Source organism: Chiloscyllium plagiosum, unplaced genomic scaffold (assembly GCF_037043375.1).
Source record: "Chiloscyllium plagiosum isolate Xiang-an unplaced genomic scaffold, Cpla_swu_hap1 HiC_scaffold_53X, whole genome shotgun sequence".
Taxonomy (NCBI): domain Eukaryota; kingdom Metazoa; phylum Chordata; class Chondrichthyes; order Orectolobiformes; family Hemiscylliidae; genus Chiloscyllium; species Chiloscyllium plagiosum.
Window position 1 is genome coordinate 17,893,730 of NW_028270191.1, and position 15,544 is coordinate 17,909,273.

The 15,544-nt window shown below is 43.9% G+C and overlaps 1 protein-coding gene across 7 annotated transcripts in view; it reads left to right on the forward strand.

Moving 5' to 3' along the window:
• ikzf4 (IKAROS family zinc finger 4) overlaps positions 1 to 15,544 on the forward strand; it is a 267,594-nt gene that overhangs the window by 88,744 nt on the left and 163,306 nt on the right. Inside the window, exons 2-3 of one of the 7 annotated variants that reach the window (XM_087985438.1) lie at positions 2,855 to 3,046; positions 11,962 to 13,245. The exons of 5 other annotated variants lie outside the window; for them this stretch is intronic. The gene's annotated coding sequence lies outside the window, so the exon portion shown is untranslated. The remainder of the gene's footprint in view (positions 1 to 2,854; positions 3,047 to 11,961; positions 13,246 to 15,544) is intronic. One more of the 7 variants, XM_087985439.1, reaches the window with a different exon arrangement.

The following is a 15,544-nucleotide window of genomic DNA, read 5'->3' on the forward strand; positions in this document are numbered from 1 at the left end:
CTGGAATATGCTTCTTTCTTTTTCTTAACCAAACCCTCAATTTCTTTAGTCATCCAGCATTCCCTATACCTACCAACCTTCCTTTTCACCCTGACAGGAATATACTTTCTAGCAGTGACCAAAGTTCCAAAAACTGCACATGGATATTTACTGAGAACAGGATTGTAGTTTTGTGTTATCTCCTGTGGTCAATATTAAATGTGTGTAGATTGGTGGGCATCAAACCTGGAATTTGCTTGTGTTCCTGTAAGAATGAACAGACTATCAGATTCACTGTGGTTAGTAGGTTAAAATGTTTGGAATGCGTATCTCGAAATAAAAACTTACAAAAGCAAGTAAAGATTGCTATCTATCACCTGGCCGTCACTCTCACCCGGGCCTGCAGAGGCCGACCGGACCGCCCATTTTAATTCCCGCTCCCACTCCCTTTCCGACATGACCATCCTTGGCCTCCTCCTTTGCCACAGTGAATCAGACTGCAAATTGGAGGAACACCACCTCATCTTCTGCAGGGGCAGCCTACAGCGTGGAGGAATCAACTTTTGAGTTCTCCAATTTCAAATAACCTCCCTTCCCCCACCGTTCCACTCCTCCCTACCACCAACCAGATTGATTCCTCCCATTGAGGATTCTGGGTAATCCAAGATGGAGGACAGGAAAAAGTTGTGGCTGTAAGAGCTGCTCCTTTTCTGAGATATTTTAGGTATTGGAGGTGATTTCCTTTAATTCCAGGAGCAGCAATTACTGTTTTATGTGCTGTTGCATCGTTTTGGAACTTTGGAGGAGAAAAAAATGTCAAAACAACAGCACTTTTAAGAGGGAGAAGGACAGACAAAGATAGCACATGGTCAGTGAAGGAGAGAGAGAAAGAAACCTGCTAAATTACACAACAGTGAATCTGCACAGTTCCTGCCTTTGCTGTTTGAATTCATGTATCTCTGGACATCTTAGTGCATCTAGGAAAACTTAACAAAACGGCAAAATTCACAGCTGATCTTGGAGGAACCTGTGTAGGAGAACTCACAGCGCAGGAACAGATAAGTGCATAGTTTTAAGTGTAGCTTTGTTGTAAATCTACAATAGGAAGTAGATTGGGTTTTTTCTTGATTATATGTTTTATTGAGATCTGTCTCTTGATTAAATTTTAAAAATATAAGTCATAAGTCTTAAGTTAGCCTGGAGCAGTGTTTTTTTTAAGAGCAATAAGACGGTACTATTTTCTGGCTTTGTAGATTGTGAAGAAGCAAGATGGCCTTTTGTAGAATGATATGCTTTTTTTGTCAGATGTTGAAGTTTAGGGAGAGTTTAAATGTTACTGAGGATTAGGTTTGCAGAAAACGTCATTGGTTGCGAATCCTATCGGATCGAATGGATCAGTTGGAGCGACAGTTCGAGGCAATGAGGAATTTACAGGAGCTAGCGGGTGTGATGGATGGCAGTTATGGGAAGGAAGAAAAGCCGCAGATACGGACAGGTTAACTCCAGGAAAGGTAGGAGAGGTAGGCAGGTAGTGCATGAGTCTTCTGTGGTTATCCCCATTTCAAATAAGGATTTTGTCTTATAAAATGTCTTGGTGATGGATTCTCAGGGGAATGTAGCACAAACAGCCAGGTTTCTGGTATTGAGATGGGCTCTGAAGTAATAAGGGGTATGTATGGTTCCAAGCAATTGATTTGTGATAGGTTACTCTCTAGTCAGAGGCATAGACAGATGTTTCTGCAGCCAGCAGCGAAAAATCAGAATGGTGTGTTGCCTCCCTGATGCCAAGATTAAGGAATCCCTCAGAGAAGGTGCAGAATGCCCTCAAAGGGGAGAGGGACCAGCCTAGGTCATTGGTTCAAATGTCCGTAATGACATAGGAAGAGAAAAATTAAAAATCTCACAACACCAGGTTATAGTCCAACAGGTTTAATTGGAAGCACACTAGTTTTCGGAGCGTCGCTCCTTCAGGTGGTAGCTGAGAGCTCAATCCTAACACACAGAATTTATAGCAAAAATTTACAGTGTGATGTAACTGAAATTATACATTGAAAAATTGATTGCTAAGCCTTTCATCTGTTAGAATACCGTGATAGTTTCACTTCTTTCATGTGTAAATCACAAAACTTCTTTTTAAAAAGTTGCATTCTCGGGTTAGCTGTTAACAATGGTGATAGCTAGACAATATTTTGAAGATGTTGGCCCCCTGTGTTCTCTGTCTATGCCATGATGTTTAGATTGATTCTAATCTAAAAAGTGAGATAACGGAGTTTTACATGAATTCATGCAGTTTTTGAGCGAAGTGCAATGTAACTCTGCAAGTACAAATTCACCCCACAAAATGTGTGTGTGTGTGTGCCTGGTATGGGTACCGAACGTAGCTATCAACTTCTGCTCAGCCACTTTTCTCTGCTGCCTGTCCCGAAGTCCACCTTGGAGGATGGTCACCCGAAGGTCCGAGGCTGAATGTCCTGGACCACTGAAGTGTTCCCCAACTGGGAGGGAACCCTCCTGTCTGTTGATTTGTTGTGCGGTGCCCATTCATCCGTTGTCGTAGCCCTTGCTAGGTTTCCCCAGTGTACCATGCCTCCGGGCATCCTTGCCTGCAACGTATAAGATAGACAACGTTGGCTGAGTCATATGAGTACCTGCCATGTACAAGGTGGGAGGTGTCCCCATGTGTAATTGTGATATCTACGTCCACACTCGTCTTGCAGCGCCTACCGTGACAGGGTTGTAATGAGTTGTCCTGAGAGCTGGACAGCTTGCTACGAGCAACGATCTGTTTGAGGTTTGGCGGTTGTTTAAAGGCAAGTAGTGGAGGTGTGGGGAAGGTCTTGGTGAGGTGCTCATCCTCATTGATAATGTGTTGCAGGTCACGAAGAACATGGCGGAATCTTTCAGCTCCCGTGAAATACTGAACAACGAAGAGTACCCTGTCAGTTGCAGCACGTGTCTGTCTCCTGAGGAGGTCATTACGGTTCCTTGCTGTGACACGTCGAAACTGGCGGTCGATGAGTTGGGCATTGTACCCCGTTCTTGTGAAGGCATCCCTGAGTACTTCCAGGTGTCTGTCACGTTCCTCCTCCTCTGAGCAGATCCGGTGTTCGGGTAGGGCTTGTCCATACGGAATGACTGTTTTAATATGTTTTGGGTGGAAGCTGGAGAAGTGTAGCATTGTAAGGTTGTCTGTGGGTTTGCGGTAGAGTGTGGTGCTGAGGTGTCCATCCTTGATGGAGATGCATGTGTCCAAGAATGAGACAGATAGTCGAGAGTAGTCCATGGTGAGGTTGATGGTGGGATGAAACTTGTTGATGTCACTGTCGTTTTGTCAGTGACTCCTCGCCATGGGTCCAGAGGAAGAAAATGTTGTCAATGTACCTGGTGTATAATGTTGGTTGGGATCCTGCATAGAGAAGAAGTCTTGTTCGAACCTGTGCATAAAAATGTTGGCATATTGGGGTGCAAATTTGGTCCCGATGGCTGTCTTGTGTGTCTGGATGAAGAACTGGTTGTCAAAGGTGAAGACGTTGTGATCAAGGATAAAGCTGATGAGTTGTAGGATGGTGTTTGGATATTGGCAGTTGTTGGTGTTAAGTACTGAGGCTGTTGCTGCGATGCCATCATTGTGGAGGATGCTGGTGTAGAGTGCGGAAACATCCATTGTGACGAGGAATGTTCCCGGTTCGACTGGTCCATGGGTGCTAAGTTTCTGTAAGAAATCTGTAGTGTCGCGACAGAAGCTGGAGATCCCCTGTACAATAGGTTTCAAGATGCCTTCCACATAGCCGGAGAGATTCTCACATAGGGTCCCATTGCCCGACACGATGGGACGTCCTGGTGTGTTGGCTTTGTGTACCTTTGGAAGGCAGTAGAAGTCACCTACACGAGAAGTACGTGGGATGAAGGCGCTTAGGGAACTCTGAAGGACTGGATCCAAAGTTCTGATCAGTGTGTTTAATTCACTGGTGTGGTCTTTGATCGGATCAGCTGGTAGTTGCCTGTAGTATTCCTGGTTGTTCAGTTGTCGGTACACTTCCTTGCAGTAATCTGTTCTATTCTGAATGACAATGGCTCCTCCTTTATCTGCTGGTTTGATGACAATGTTGTGATTGGTTTTGAGAGCCTGGATGGCATTGCGTTCTGAACATGTGATGTTTAGCTCTACCTTGTGGGTACGGCTGATGAATCTGGTATTTATATATTTCCTGACTGTTTGAGCATACATGTCAAGCCCAGGGCAGCGGCCCTCTGGTGGGGTCCAAGTTGACACCTTTGGTCACTCCTCTACAGATCCCTGTGATGACAGTTCCAGTTAATCAGTGGGCTCATTGGGATCACTGCTGGCACCTTGAAAGAATTCCCGGAGTCTCATTTGTCTGATGAACTCCTTCGTGTCTGCTGCCAGAACCAACGGGTTCATTTTGGTGGTGGGGCAGAAGTTGAGACCCCTACTCAGGACTTCAATCTCTTCCGGTCGAAGGGTGTGGTCCGATAAGTTGATAATAGACTTCCCCGCAGTGATAATGTTGTCTACTGTGGTTCCAGGGTGGTCTTTGCTATTACTGGTGAGAATGCCAAGTTTCTCCAGTTTTTTTGTTCTTGGTGTGCATGTACATGGTGTAGTTTTGTCGCCTTGTCTGTTTGGCAATGTCGCATAATTGTACTGATGTATCCTGAGTGCAGGCTGAGAGTGTGGACTCCATCTGAATTTCAAGGTGTGGCGCCTGCTGCAGTGTTGGTACTTGAGATGATTGAGGAGTTTATGAGAGGTGCGGTGGCAAAGTCTCTCTGCGGAGTCTGTGTTGTAGGTCGACTTAAGTGGGTTCGTGATCCATAATCCTTTTGGGATCTTTCCTGCTTGCCTGCATTCCTGTAGAAACTTGATGTCTGTGTTGATATGTACGGTCTTCTTGGAGATCCTCTCCACTTTAAGCTGGCGGTTAATGGTGTTGATAGTAGTCATGATTTGGAGATGCCGGTGTTGGGGTGTACAAAGTTAAAAATCACACCACGCACACGCACACAGACAGACAAAGACCCACATGTGCACACACACAGACAGACAGACAAAGACCCACATGCACACACACACACAGACAGACAGACAAAGACCCACATACATACACACACACACACAGACAAAGACCCACATGCACACATTTTTTTGGGTGAATTTGTACTTACAGGGTTACATTGTACTTTACTCAAAAACTGCATGCATTCATGTAGAACTCCATTATCTCACTGATTCTATTCTAAAAAATCTAAACATCATGGCATAGACAGAGAACACAGGGGGCCAACACCTTCAACATATTGTCTAGCTATCACTATTGTTAACAGCTAACCCGAGAATGCAACTTTTTAAAAAAAGGTTTGTAATTTACATATGAAAGAAGTGAAACTATCACGGTATTCTAACAGATGAAAGGCTTAACAGGCAATCAATTTTTCAATGTATAATTTCAGTTACATCGCACTGTAAATTTTTGCTATAAATTCTGTGTTAGGATTGAGCCTTCCGCTACCACCTGAGGAAGGAGCGAAGCACCGAAAGCTAGTGTGCTTCCAAGTAAACCTGTTGGACTATAACCTGGTGTTGTGTGATTTTTAACTTTGTACACCCCAGTCCAACACCGGCATCTCCAAATTAGGAAGAGAAAAGGATGAGATTTTGAAGGTAGAATATAGAAAGTTCAGCAGGAATTTAAACGAGGTCCTCGAGGATAGTAATATCTGGATTGTTCTCTGTGCTACGAGTTGGTGAGGGTAGGAATAGGAGGATAGAGCAGATGAATGTGTGGCTGAGGAGCTGGTGCATGGGAGAAGGGTTCACATTTTTGGATCATTGAAATCTCTTCTGGAGTAGCAGTGACTTGAACAAGAAGGATGGATTGCACCTGAATTGGAAGGGGACTAATATACTGGCAGGGAGATTTACTAGAGCTGCTCTGGAGGATTTAAACTAGTATGCTGGAAGGTTGGGACCCAGGGAGGTAGTGAGGAAAGACATCAATCTGAGACTGGTACAGTTGAGAACAAAGGCAAGTCAAACAGTCAGGGCAGGCAGGGACAAAGCAGAGAACAAGGTAGGACTGATAAATTAAACTGCATATATTTCAATGCAAGGGGCCTAACGGGGAAGGCGGATGAACTCAGGGCATGGTGAGGAACATGGGACTGGGATATCAAAGCAATTACAGAAACATGGCTCAGGGATGGGCAGGACTGGCAGCTTGATGTTCCAGGATACAAATGCTGCAGGAAGGATAGAAAGAGAGGAGGGGGAATGACGGTTTTGATAAGGAATAACATTACAGCTGTACTTAAGGAGGATAGTTCTGGGAATACATCCAGCAAAGTTATTTGGCTAGAACTGAGCAATGAGAAAGGATGATCACCTTTATTGGAATTGTATTTTCAACCCCCTAACAGTCAGAGTCAAATTGAGAAACATTTGTAAGTAGATCTCAGCTATCTGCAAGAATAATAGGGTGGTCATGGTCGGGGATGTTAACTTTCCAAACATAGTCTGGGACTGCCATTATGTTGAGGGTTTAGATGGCAAGGAATTTGTTAAGTGTGTACAAGAAAATTTTCTGATTCAGGATGTGGATGTACCTACTAGAGAAGGTGCAAAACTTGACCTACTCTTGGGAAATGAGGCAGAGCAGGTGACTGAGATCTCAGTAGGGGGAGCACTTTGGGGCCAGCGACCATAATTCTATTAGATTTAAAATAGTAATGGAAAAGGATAGACCAGATCTAAAAGTTGAAGTTCTAAATTGGAGGAAGGCCAATTTTGACGGTATTAGGCAAGAACTTTTAAAAGCTGATTGGAGGCAGATGTTCGCAGGTAAAGGGATGGCTGGAAAATGGGAAGCCTTCAGAAATGAGATAACAAGAGTCCAGACACAGTATATTCCTGTCAGGGTGAAAGGAAAGGCTGGTAGGTGTAGGGATGACGAGAGACTTTGAGGTTTTGGTCAAGAAAAAGAAGGAAGCATACGTCACATATAGACTGAGATCGAATGAATCCTTAAGAGTATTAAGGCAGAAGGAGTATACTTAAGAGGGACATCAGGAGGGCAAAAAGGGGACGTGAGATAGCTTTGACAAGTAGAGTTAAGGAGAATCCAAAGGATATTTATAAAAACATTAAGGACAAAAGGATAACTAGGGAGAGAATAGGGCCCCTCAAAGATCAGTAAGGCAGCCTATGTGTGGAACCTCAGGAGATGGGGGAGATACTAAATGAGTATTTTGCATCAGTGTTTACTGTGGAAGATATAGAATGTGGGGAAATAGATGGTGACATCTTGAAAAATGTCCATATTACAGAGGAGGAAGTGCTGGATGTCTTGAAACCCATAAAAGTGGATAAATCCCCAAGCCCTGATCAGGTGTACCCTCAAACTCTGTGGGAAGCTAAGGAAATGATGGCTGGGCCCCTTGCTAGGATATTTGTGTCATCAATAGTCAGAAGTGAGGTGCTGGAAGACTGGAGGTTGGCTAACATCGTGCTACTATTTAAGAAAGGTGGTAAGGACAAGCTAGGGAACTATAGACCAGTGAGCCTGACACTGGTGGTGGACAAATTGATTTAATTTGATTAGATTAGATTATATTAGATTCCCTACAGTGTGGAAACAAGTCCATACCGACCCTCCAAAGAGTAACCCGCCCAGAGACCCATTTCCTTCTGACTAAACACCTAACCCTATGGGCAATTTAGCATGGCCAATTCACTTGACCTGCACATCTGAGGGAGGGAACTGGAGCACCCGGAGGAAACCCACGCAGACACAGGGAGACTGTGCAAACTCCATACAGACAGTTTCCCAAGGCTGGAATCGAACCTGGGTCCCTGGTGCTGTGAGGCAGCAGTGCTAACCACGGAGGCACCGTGCCGCCCCTAAAGTTGTTGGAGGGAATCCTGACAGACAGGATTTACATGTATTTGGAAAGATAAGAACTAATTAGGGATAGTCAGCATGACTTTGTGTGTGGGAAATCATGTCTCACAAACTTGATTGAGTTTTTTGAAGAAGTGACAAAGAGGATTGATGAGGGCAGAGCGGTGGACATGATCTATGTGGACTTCAGTAAGGCGTTCAACAAGGTTCCCCATGGGAGACTGGTTCGCAAGGTTAGATCTCATGGAATACAGGGAGAACTCGCCATTTGGATACAGAACTGACTCAAAGGTAGAAGACAGAGGGTGGTGGTGGAGGGTTGCTGTTCATACTGGAAGCCTGTGACCAGTGGAGTGCCATAAGGATCGGTGCTGGGTCCACTACATTTCATCACTTATATTAATGATTTGGATGTGAACACAGGAGGTATAGTTAGTAAGTTTGCAGATGACACCAAAATTGGAGATGTAATGGACAGCAAAGAAGATTAGGAGAAAGTGAGGACTGCAGATGCTGGAGATCAGAGCTTAAAAATGTGTTGCTGGAAAAGCGCAGCAGGTCAGGCAGCACCAAAGGAACAGGAGAATTGACGTTTCGGGCATAAGTCCTTCTTCAGGAATGAGGAGGGTGTGCCAAGCAGGCTAAGATAAAAGGTAGGGGGGAGGGGCGTTGGGAATACGATAGGTGGAAGGTGGTTAAGGTGAGGGTGATAGGCCGGAGAGGGGGTGGGGGCAGGAGCAGAGAGGTCGGGAAGATGATTGCAGGTCAAGAAGGCAGTGCGAAGTCTGAGGGTTGGGACTGAGAAATGGTGGGGGGGAGGGGAAATGAGAAAGCTGGAGAAATCTGCATTCATCCCTTGTGGTTGGAGGGTTCCTAGGCGGAAGATGAGGCGCTCTTCCTCCAGACGTCGTGTTGCCATGGTCTGGCGATGGAGGAGGCCAAGGACCTGCATGTCCTTGCAGAGTGGGAGGGGGAGTTAAAGTGTTCAGCCACGGGGCGGTTGGGTTGGTTGGTGCGGGTGTCCCAGAGGTGTTCTCTGAAACGTTCTGCAAGTAGGCGGCCTATCTCCCCAACGTATAGGAGGCCACATCGGGTGCAGCGGATTCAGTAAATGATGTGTGTGGAGGTGCAGATGAATTTCTGACGCATATGGAAGGATTCCTTGAGGCCTTCGAGGGAAGTGAGGGGGGAGGTGTGGGCACAAGTTTTGCATTTCTTGCGGTTGCAGGGGAAGGTGCCGGGAGTGGAGGTTGGGTTGGTGAGGGGTGTGGATCTGATGAGGGAGTCGCGGAGGGAGTGGTCTTTCCGGAACGCTGATAGGGGTGGGGAGGGAAATATATCCTTGGTGGTGGGGTCTGTTTGGATAGGTTAGGCCACTGTTGGAATATTGGTCTTCCTGTCGGAAGAATGTTCTGAAACTTGAAAGAGTTCAGAAAAGATTTACAAGAATGTTGCCAAGATTGGAGGGTTTGAGCTCTAGGGAAATGCTGGGGCTGTTTTCCCTGGAGTGTCGGAGGCTGAGGGGTGACCTTATAGAGGTTTACAAAATTATGAGGGGCATGGATAGGATAAATAGACAAAGTCTTTTTCCCTGGGGTGGGGAGTCCAGAACTAGAGGGTATAGGTTTAGGGTGAGAGGGGAAAGATATAAAAGAGACCTATGGGGCAACTTTGTCACACACAGGGTGGTGTGTGTATGGAATGAGCTGCCAGAGGATGGTGGTGGAGGCTAGTCCACTTGCAACATTTAAAAGGCATCTGGATGGGTATATGAATCGGAAGGGTTTGGAGGGATATGGGCCAAGTGCTGGTAAATACGACTAGATTGGGTTGGGATATCTGGTCGGCATGGAAGAGTTGGACCGAAGGGTCTGTTTCCATGCTGTACAGCTCTATGACCAACCAGGTGATACCTTCTGCCTGTTTTCACCTATCCCGACTTCACCACTTTGCCCCTGCTATCCCCTTTATCTGCAACTCCCCTATCTCCCATCCCCAGCCCTGAAGAAGGGTTCCACCCGGAATGTTGACTTTCCTACCTCCTGATGCTCCCTGGCTTATGTTCTTCCAGTCTCCTGGCTGTCTACTCGTCTTGGATTAGAACTGCCATTGCTCATTAATTGACTTGCCTGTGATGAATGGTGGCAAGAAATGCACTGATGAAACTGTAGCCTTGCATGATTTGGCGACTTCCAAAAATGGAGGGGGAATGGTAAGAATGGAGGAAATTTCATTGAACATCGATTCAGTAAAATGTGAACTTTTGAGAAAGTACTTTGGGACGGAGGTGGGACTTTGCTGGCAATTATTGGAACTATGTAGAAAAAATGCCCATGTGTATAATTGGGGAAATTTCTTGGTATACCTTCAGGGCTCCCCCAAGTTCACTGGTTTATATTTTAGTCTCTGCATTGTAGAAAACACGTATTTTCTTTTGTTGAAATAACAACCTCAAAATTGGGGAACAACTTGTATACTTAGAGTTTTAAGAGTCATGCAGGACAAGTTGGTCCAAGTTGCCCCACACTAAACTAGTCCCATTTGATTGCGTTTGGCCCATATCCTTTCCTATTCATGTACTTATCCAAATGTCTTTTAAATGTCGTAACTGTAGTCGTATCTACCACTTCCTCTGGCAGTTCATTGCACACACAACCACCCGCTGTGTGAAAATGTTGTCCTTCAGGTCCCTTTTAAATCTCTCTCCTTTCACCTTAAAAATATGCTCCCTAGTTTTGAAATCCTCCACCCTTTGGGCAAAGACACCTGGCGATCACCTTATCTATACCTCTCCTGATTTTATAAATCTTTACAAGGGTCACCCTTCATCCTCCTACGCTCCAGTGAAAAAAGTCTCAGCCTATCCAGCTCAAACTCTCCAGTCATGGCAACATCCTGGTAAATCTTTTCTGAACCCTCTCCAATTTAATATAGCATGGCAGCCAGAACTGGACACAGTACTCCAGAAGAGGCCTCACCAACATCCTGTACAACATGATGGCCCAACTCCTGTACTCAATGGTCTGAGCAATGAAGGTAAGCATGTTAAATGCTGCCTTAACTACCTTGTCTACCTGTGATGTAACTTTCAGAGAACTATGTATCTGAACCCCTGGATCTCTGTTTGACAATACTACCCAGGGTCCTACCATTAATTGTATAAGACCTGCCCTTGTTTGTTTTACCAAAATGCAATACCTTGCATTTATCCAAATTAAATTCCATCTGTCACTTCTCAGCCCACTGGCCCAATTGATCAAGATCCTTTTGTAATCTTAGATAACCTTCACTGTCGACTATACCACCAATTTTGGTGTCATCTGCAAACTTAGTAACCATGCCCCCTAAATTTTCATCCAAATCATTTATGTAAATGACAAATAAAAGTAAACCCAGCATCGTTGTGGAACACTGTTGGTCCCAGGCCTGCTTGCACTGAAACATATTCAACCATCTTAAAACTGCATTGGAGCAACTTGATCCTGTCTAACTTTGCTTATATTGGTCCAGTTACAGTGAAATTGCAGTGATTTAAGTTCAAAGAATCTGAAAATCCAGTTATGAAGCTGTCAACCATTCCTGCTGGTAGAATAGGAAATCCAGTCAAAGGATGCCTATGATGAGCTGAAGTTCTGCACTGATAACTCTGGATTAGCCAAATTCCTGGATGTTTGTCAAATGATGCGACAAACTTAATTGCATTGGAGTTGCTATGCTTGTTGCTATAAAATCACAGGCAAGCCATCATTCAATATAGAAGTGTCTCTGTGAAAAGGTGTTCAAACCTTGCAAGTATAACTAAATCTGTGAGAAAAGTTAAAAGTACTGTTGGTTGGAAACCAAGTGAATTGGAGGCAAGGCCTCTTGAGTACGCTTGCAGTGATGGATGGCTGGACTGATTTCAAGACCAGGAATGTCCTTGTCTACCATGTTATGAGAGTATGGCAGTTCCAGCAACAATAACAGATTTGAATGCAAAATGGTCTCACCCATCTCCTGAATGAGTATGTACCAAGAGATGTTTGTATTAGAGATTAAACGGGCTGTTACTGTCTTTTACCAGGTTGAAAGTTGGTGTTTCGGTGGGAAGTGAAGCAAGGACTGCATCACTGCTATGGTCTGCACCAACATGGATGGTACTAAAAAGCTGCTGCTGCTTGTGATAGGAAAGCCCAAGAAGCTACATTGCTTTATGAATGTCAAGATACTAACAAAGCTGCTTAGATGACCTGGTGTTGAGTGATTTTTAACTTTATCCATCCCAGTCCAACACGAGCACTTCCAGCATTTTTGTGTGGATCACTAAAGTGAACAGAATATATGAATAGAAGAAAATGAACACTACTTATCATTTATGGGCAACAACCCTGCCCACCCTGACATCACTGGCCTCTAGCATAAAGCTAACCATCTTGCCTCCAAACATCACAGCCAAGTTCCTGCCAGTGGATCGGAGAGTAATTAGGAATCTTAAAAACCAACAACCGATGGCAGCTGATCTCTTAGGTTATTGAGGCCACAATAAGCAGGAGAACAACCCAACTGCTGTAGAGGCCATGCTCATGATGAAGGTGTGAAAGAAAGTGATGGAAGCCACTGATGTCAACTACTTCCACTATGCTGGGTTCAACCTGGCTACAATCATGCAAGATGCTGTGAATGCATTGGACAGAGTTAGGCTATCTAGTCCAATGACTAGACTCTTCTCATTTGTGGGAGGCTGGCATAATAATTCTAGTGGGGACAACCATAGAAATATATGCCAAGGTGCACGACATTGTATGCAATGGAACTCTCATCAGGCAATCATAGATTTAGTATATTCTTCAACTAAGGAGGCCAGTGACCCCGAGGAGTCCACATTCTCTCCTACCTGTATCCCAGCTGAAGCCGTAAAGGCTGTAGGGACGTTCTGAGATTTTGCATTGCAACACAAAAACACAGAAAGCACACTTAGCTGAAAAAGATTACTAAGTTTCTCCAGAACCTACTCCCAACATTTTTTCAGAAGCTTCTACTGTACAGGGTCAGACCAGTAAAGGTGGAAAGAAATTGGAAAAATAGACACGTTTCATACATTTGCTATGGTGCTGTGTTTTCTTGATTTTAACAATGCATTTGTAAGCAAATCAAGTTACATAGGGGTTTCCTCAGTTAACTCCAAGCCACTCTTAACATGAATCTGTGGACGGGCCCTTATGATTTGACTTGAGTTTACTGTGTTCTCCCAGCTGCAAGGCATTACATACAGTACCTTTTGTGGCATATGCCCTTCATTTATATTAACTATAATTAGTTCTGCATTCTGGAGACTTGTCACCTGGTGCATCATTCATGGTTTTCATTTGTAAGTTATCTATCTGACTATATCTATGGAAAAGGTAATACATGTATGACTGTAAGATGAGAACAAAACTACATTTAAAAAAAAAAGTATTTTCTGACTGAAATTTGTACCACCCACAAAAGGGGTCTTGAGGTCTGAGCTGATTTGGACTGGACAAGTCTGAAATAATGTCTGCTTCAGCAGCTTTCTGCAGACAGTGCCTCTTGTGCTCTGGACTCCATTTTGTGAACAAAGTACAAAGCAAGCTAATCTGAGTACGGCTTATCCAAGGTTTCAAGATTGAAAAAAAGTGATAAATTGGGGAAAAAAATTGTCTTGAAGTAAGTATGGGGGGGGGGGAAATAATATTGCAATTAAATGCCATAGTTGACATGAACATACTCAGTAGTTTTATTGCTTAGCAAGCTATCAGGTACCTAGCCATGCAGTGTTTACCCTGTGATTTATTTTACTCTGTTGTCAATGAAAGAAATCAAAGATAATCTAAATTTAAACAGAATGGGCACCATCCTGGTACTTTTAATGAATTTTACCAAGCTATGTTGTGCATCTGTCATCCTTAATGTGGCATGTGTCCGGTCATAATTTCCCTATCAAGGAAATGCTAAACAAAGGACACAGTTCCAGTGATCAAGGGAAAATTGAAGGGTGAATTCTGACCCTGTACTGGCATTAATGAGAGTTTGGTAGAAGTTACAATCTTAAGTGGCTTAGTGGGAGAAGTGGGTTCTAGTTTGTGGAGCACCTATGGAGTAAGTGGGATCTGTACCACTTGGGTGGTTTATTCCTGGACCATGTTGACGCCAGTGTTCTTGTGACCTGCACAACTAGGGAGTAAGGCAGAGTTTTAAACGAAATAGTGGGGACAAGGGATCAAATTTGGTGAGATCATAGAATGCCTGCAATGTGGAAATAGGCCATTTGGCCCAACAAGTCCGCACCAACCCTTCGAAGAGTATCCCACCCAGACCCATTCCCCTATCGTATTACACTACATTTCCCCTGAATAATGCACCTAGCCTACACATCCCTAAACACTATGGGTAATTTTAGCATGGCCAAGTTACCTAACCTTTGGACTGTGGGAGGAAACCCACGCAGATATGGGGAGAATTTGCAAACTCCACACAGGTAGTGACCCAAGGCTGGAATTGAACCCGGGTCACTGGCGCTTTGAGGGAGCAGTGCTGACCATTGAGCTAATGTGGTAGATCAAAGAGTAGAGATGAAGATGGAGAAGTAGGTACTAATATGGGAAATTATAAACAGACCAGGTATGGAAGGGAGAGAAAATATGAGTGAATTGGATAAAATTAAAGATTACTAAAAAAAAAGGACAAAACTTTAGGCTTTTTAAATGGATGCACAAAGCATTCAAAACAAAGCAGATGAACTGATTTCCAAATTGAGAGGAAGAAAGATCTAATAACCATTACAGATGCATGTCTGCAGGATAACATTGATTAGACCTGAATTTTGAAGGTTATGTGACATTTAGGAAGACCAGAAAGTTAGGAAAAGGGTGGCTTTGTTGAAAAAAGGTGATATTCAAGCAGTAAAGAGGGATGACCCAGAGTTTGGGGAGCCAGAATATAGAACAAGTTTGGCTAGAGTTGTGAATGATAAAGGCAAGAATTTGCTTGTGGCAGTGGTGGACAAGCCACCCAATGTAAGATAAGCTATCAATGACTTGGATGAACCACTGAAGGTATGGTTGTTTATTTTGCTGATATCACAAAGTTAGGAAGATATGTCAGTTGTGAAGAACCCATGCGGCTACAGAAGAATTTAGGTTGAGTGGCAAAGCTGGCAAATGGAGTGTAACCTGGGAAAGTGGGAAAAAGTCATTTCACAAGAAGAATAAAAAAGCAAATTATGTAAATGGTGAGAGATTGTAGAGCACTGAGATGCAGAGGGAACTGGGTGTCCAGTGCTTAATGCTAAAAGGTTAGTATGAAGGTACAGCAAGTAATTAAGAAAGCAAGTAGAATGCTATAATTTATTGTGATGGAATTGAATGCAAAAGTAGTTGTACAGGGCATTGGTGAAATCACGTATGGAGTTCTATGCATATAATTGGTCCCTTTATTTAAGGAAGGGTGCAGATGTATTCAGGACTAAGACAAACACTATGCTGGAGAAACTCAGCAGGTCTGCAACCATCTGTCAAGAGAGAAAGCGTTAACATTCCAAGTCTGGTATGATTCTTCAGAGGTTTTGATACTGCCAGACCTGCTGAGGTTTTCTAGCCTTCTGTGTTTCAGGTTTCCTGCACCCACTGTATTTTACCTTTTTTTAT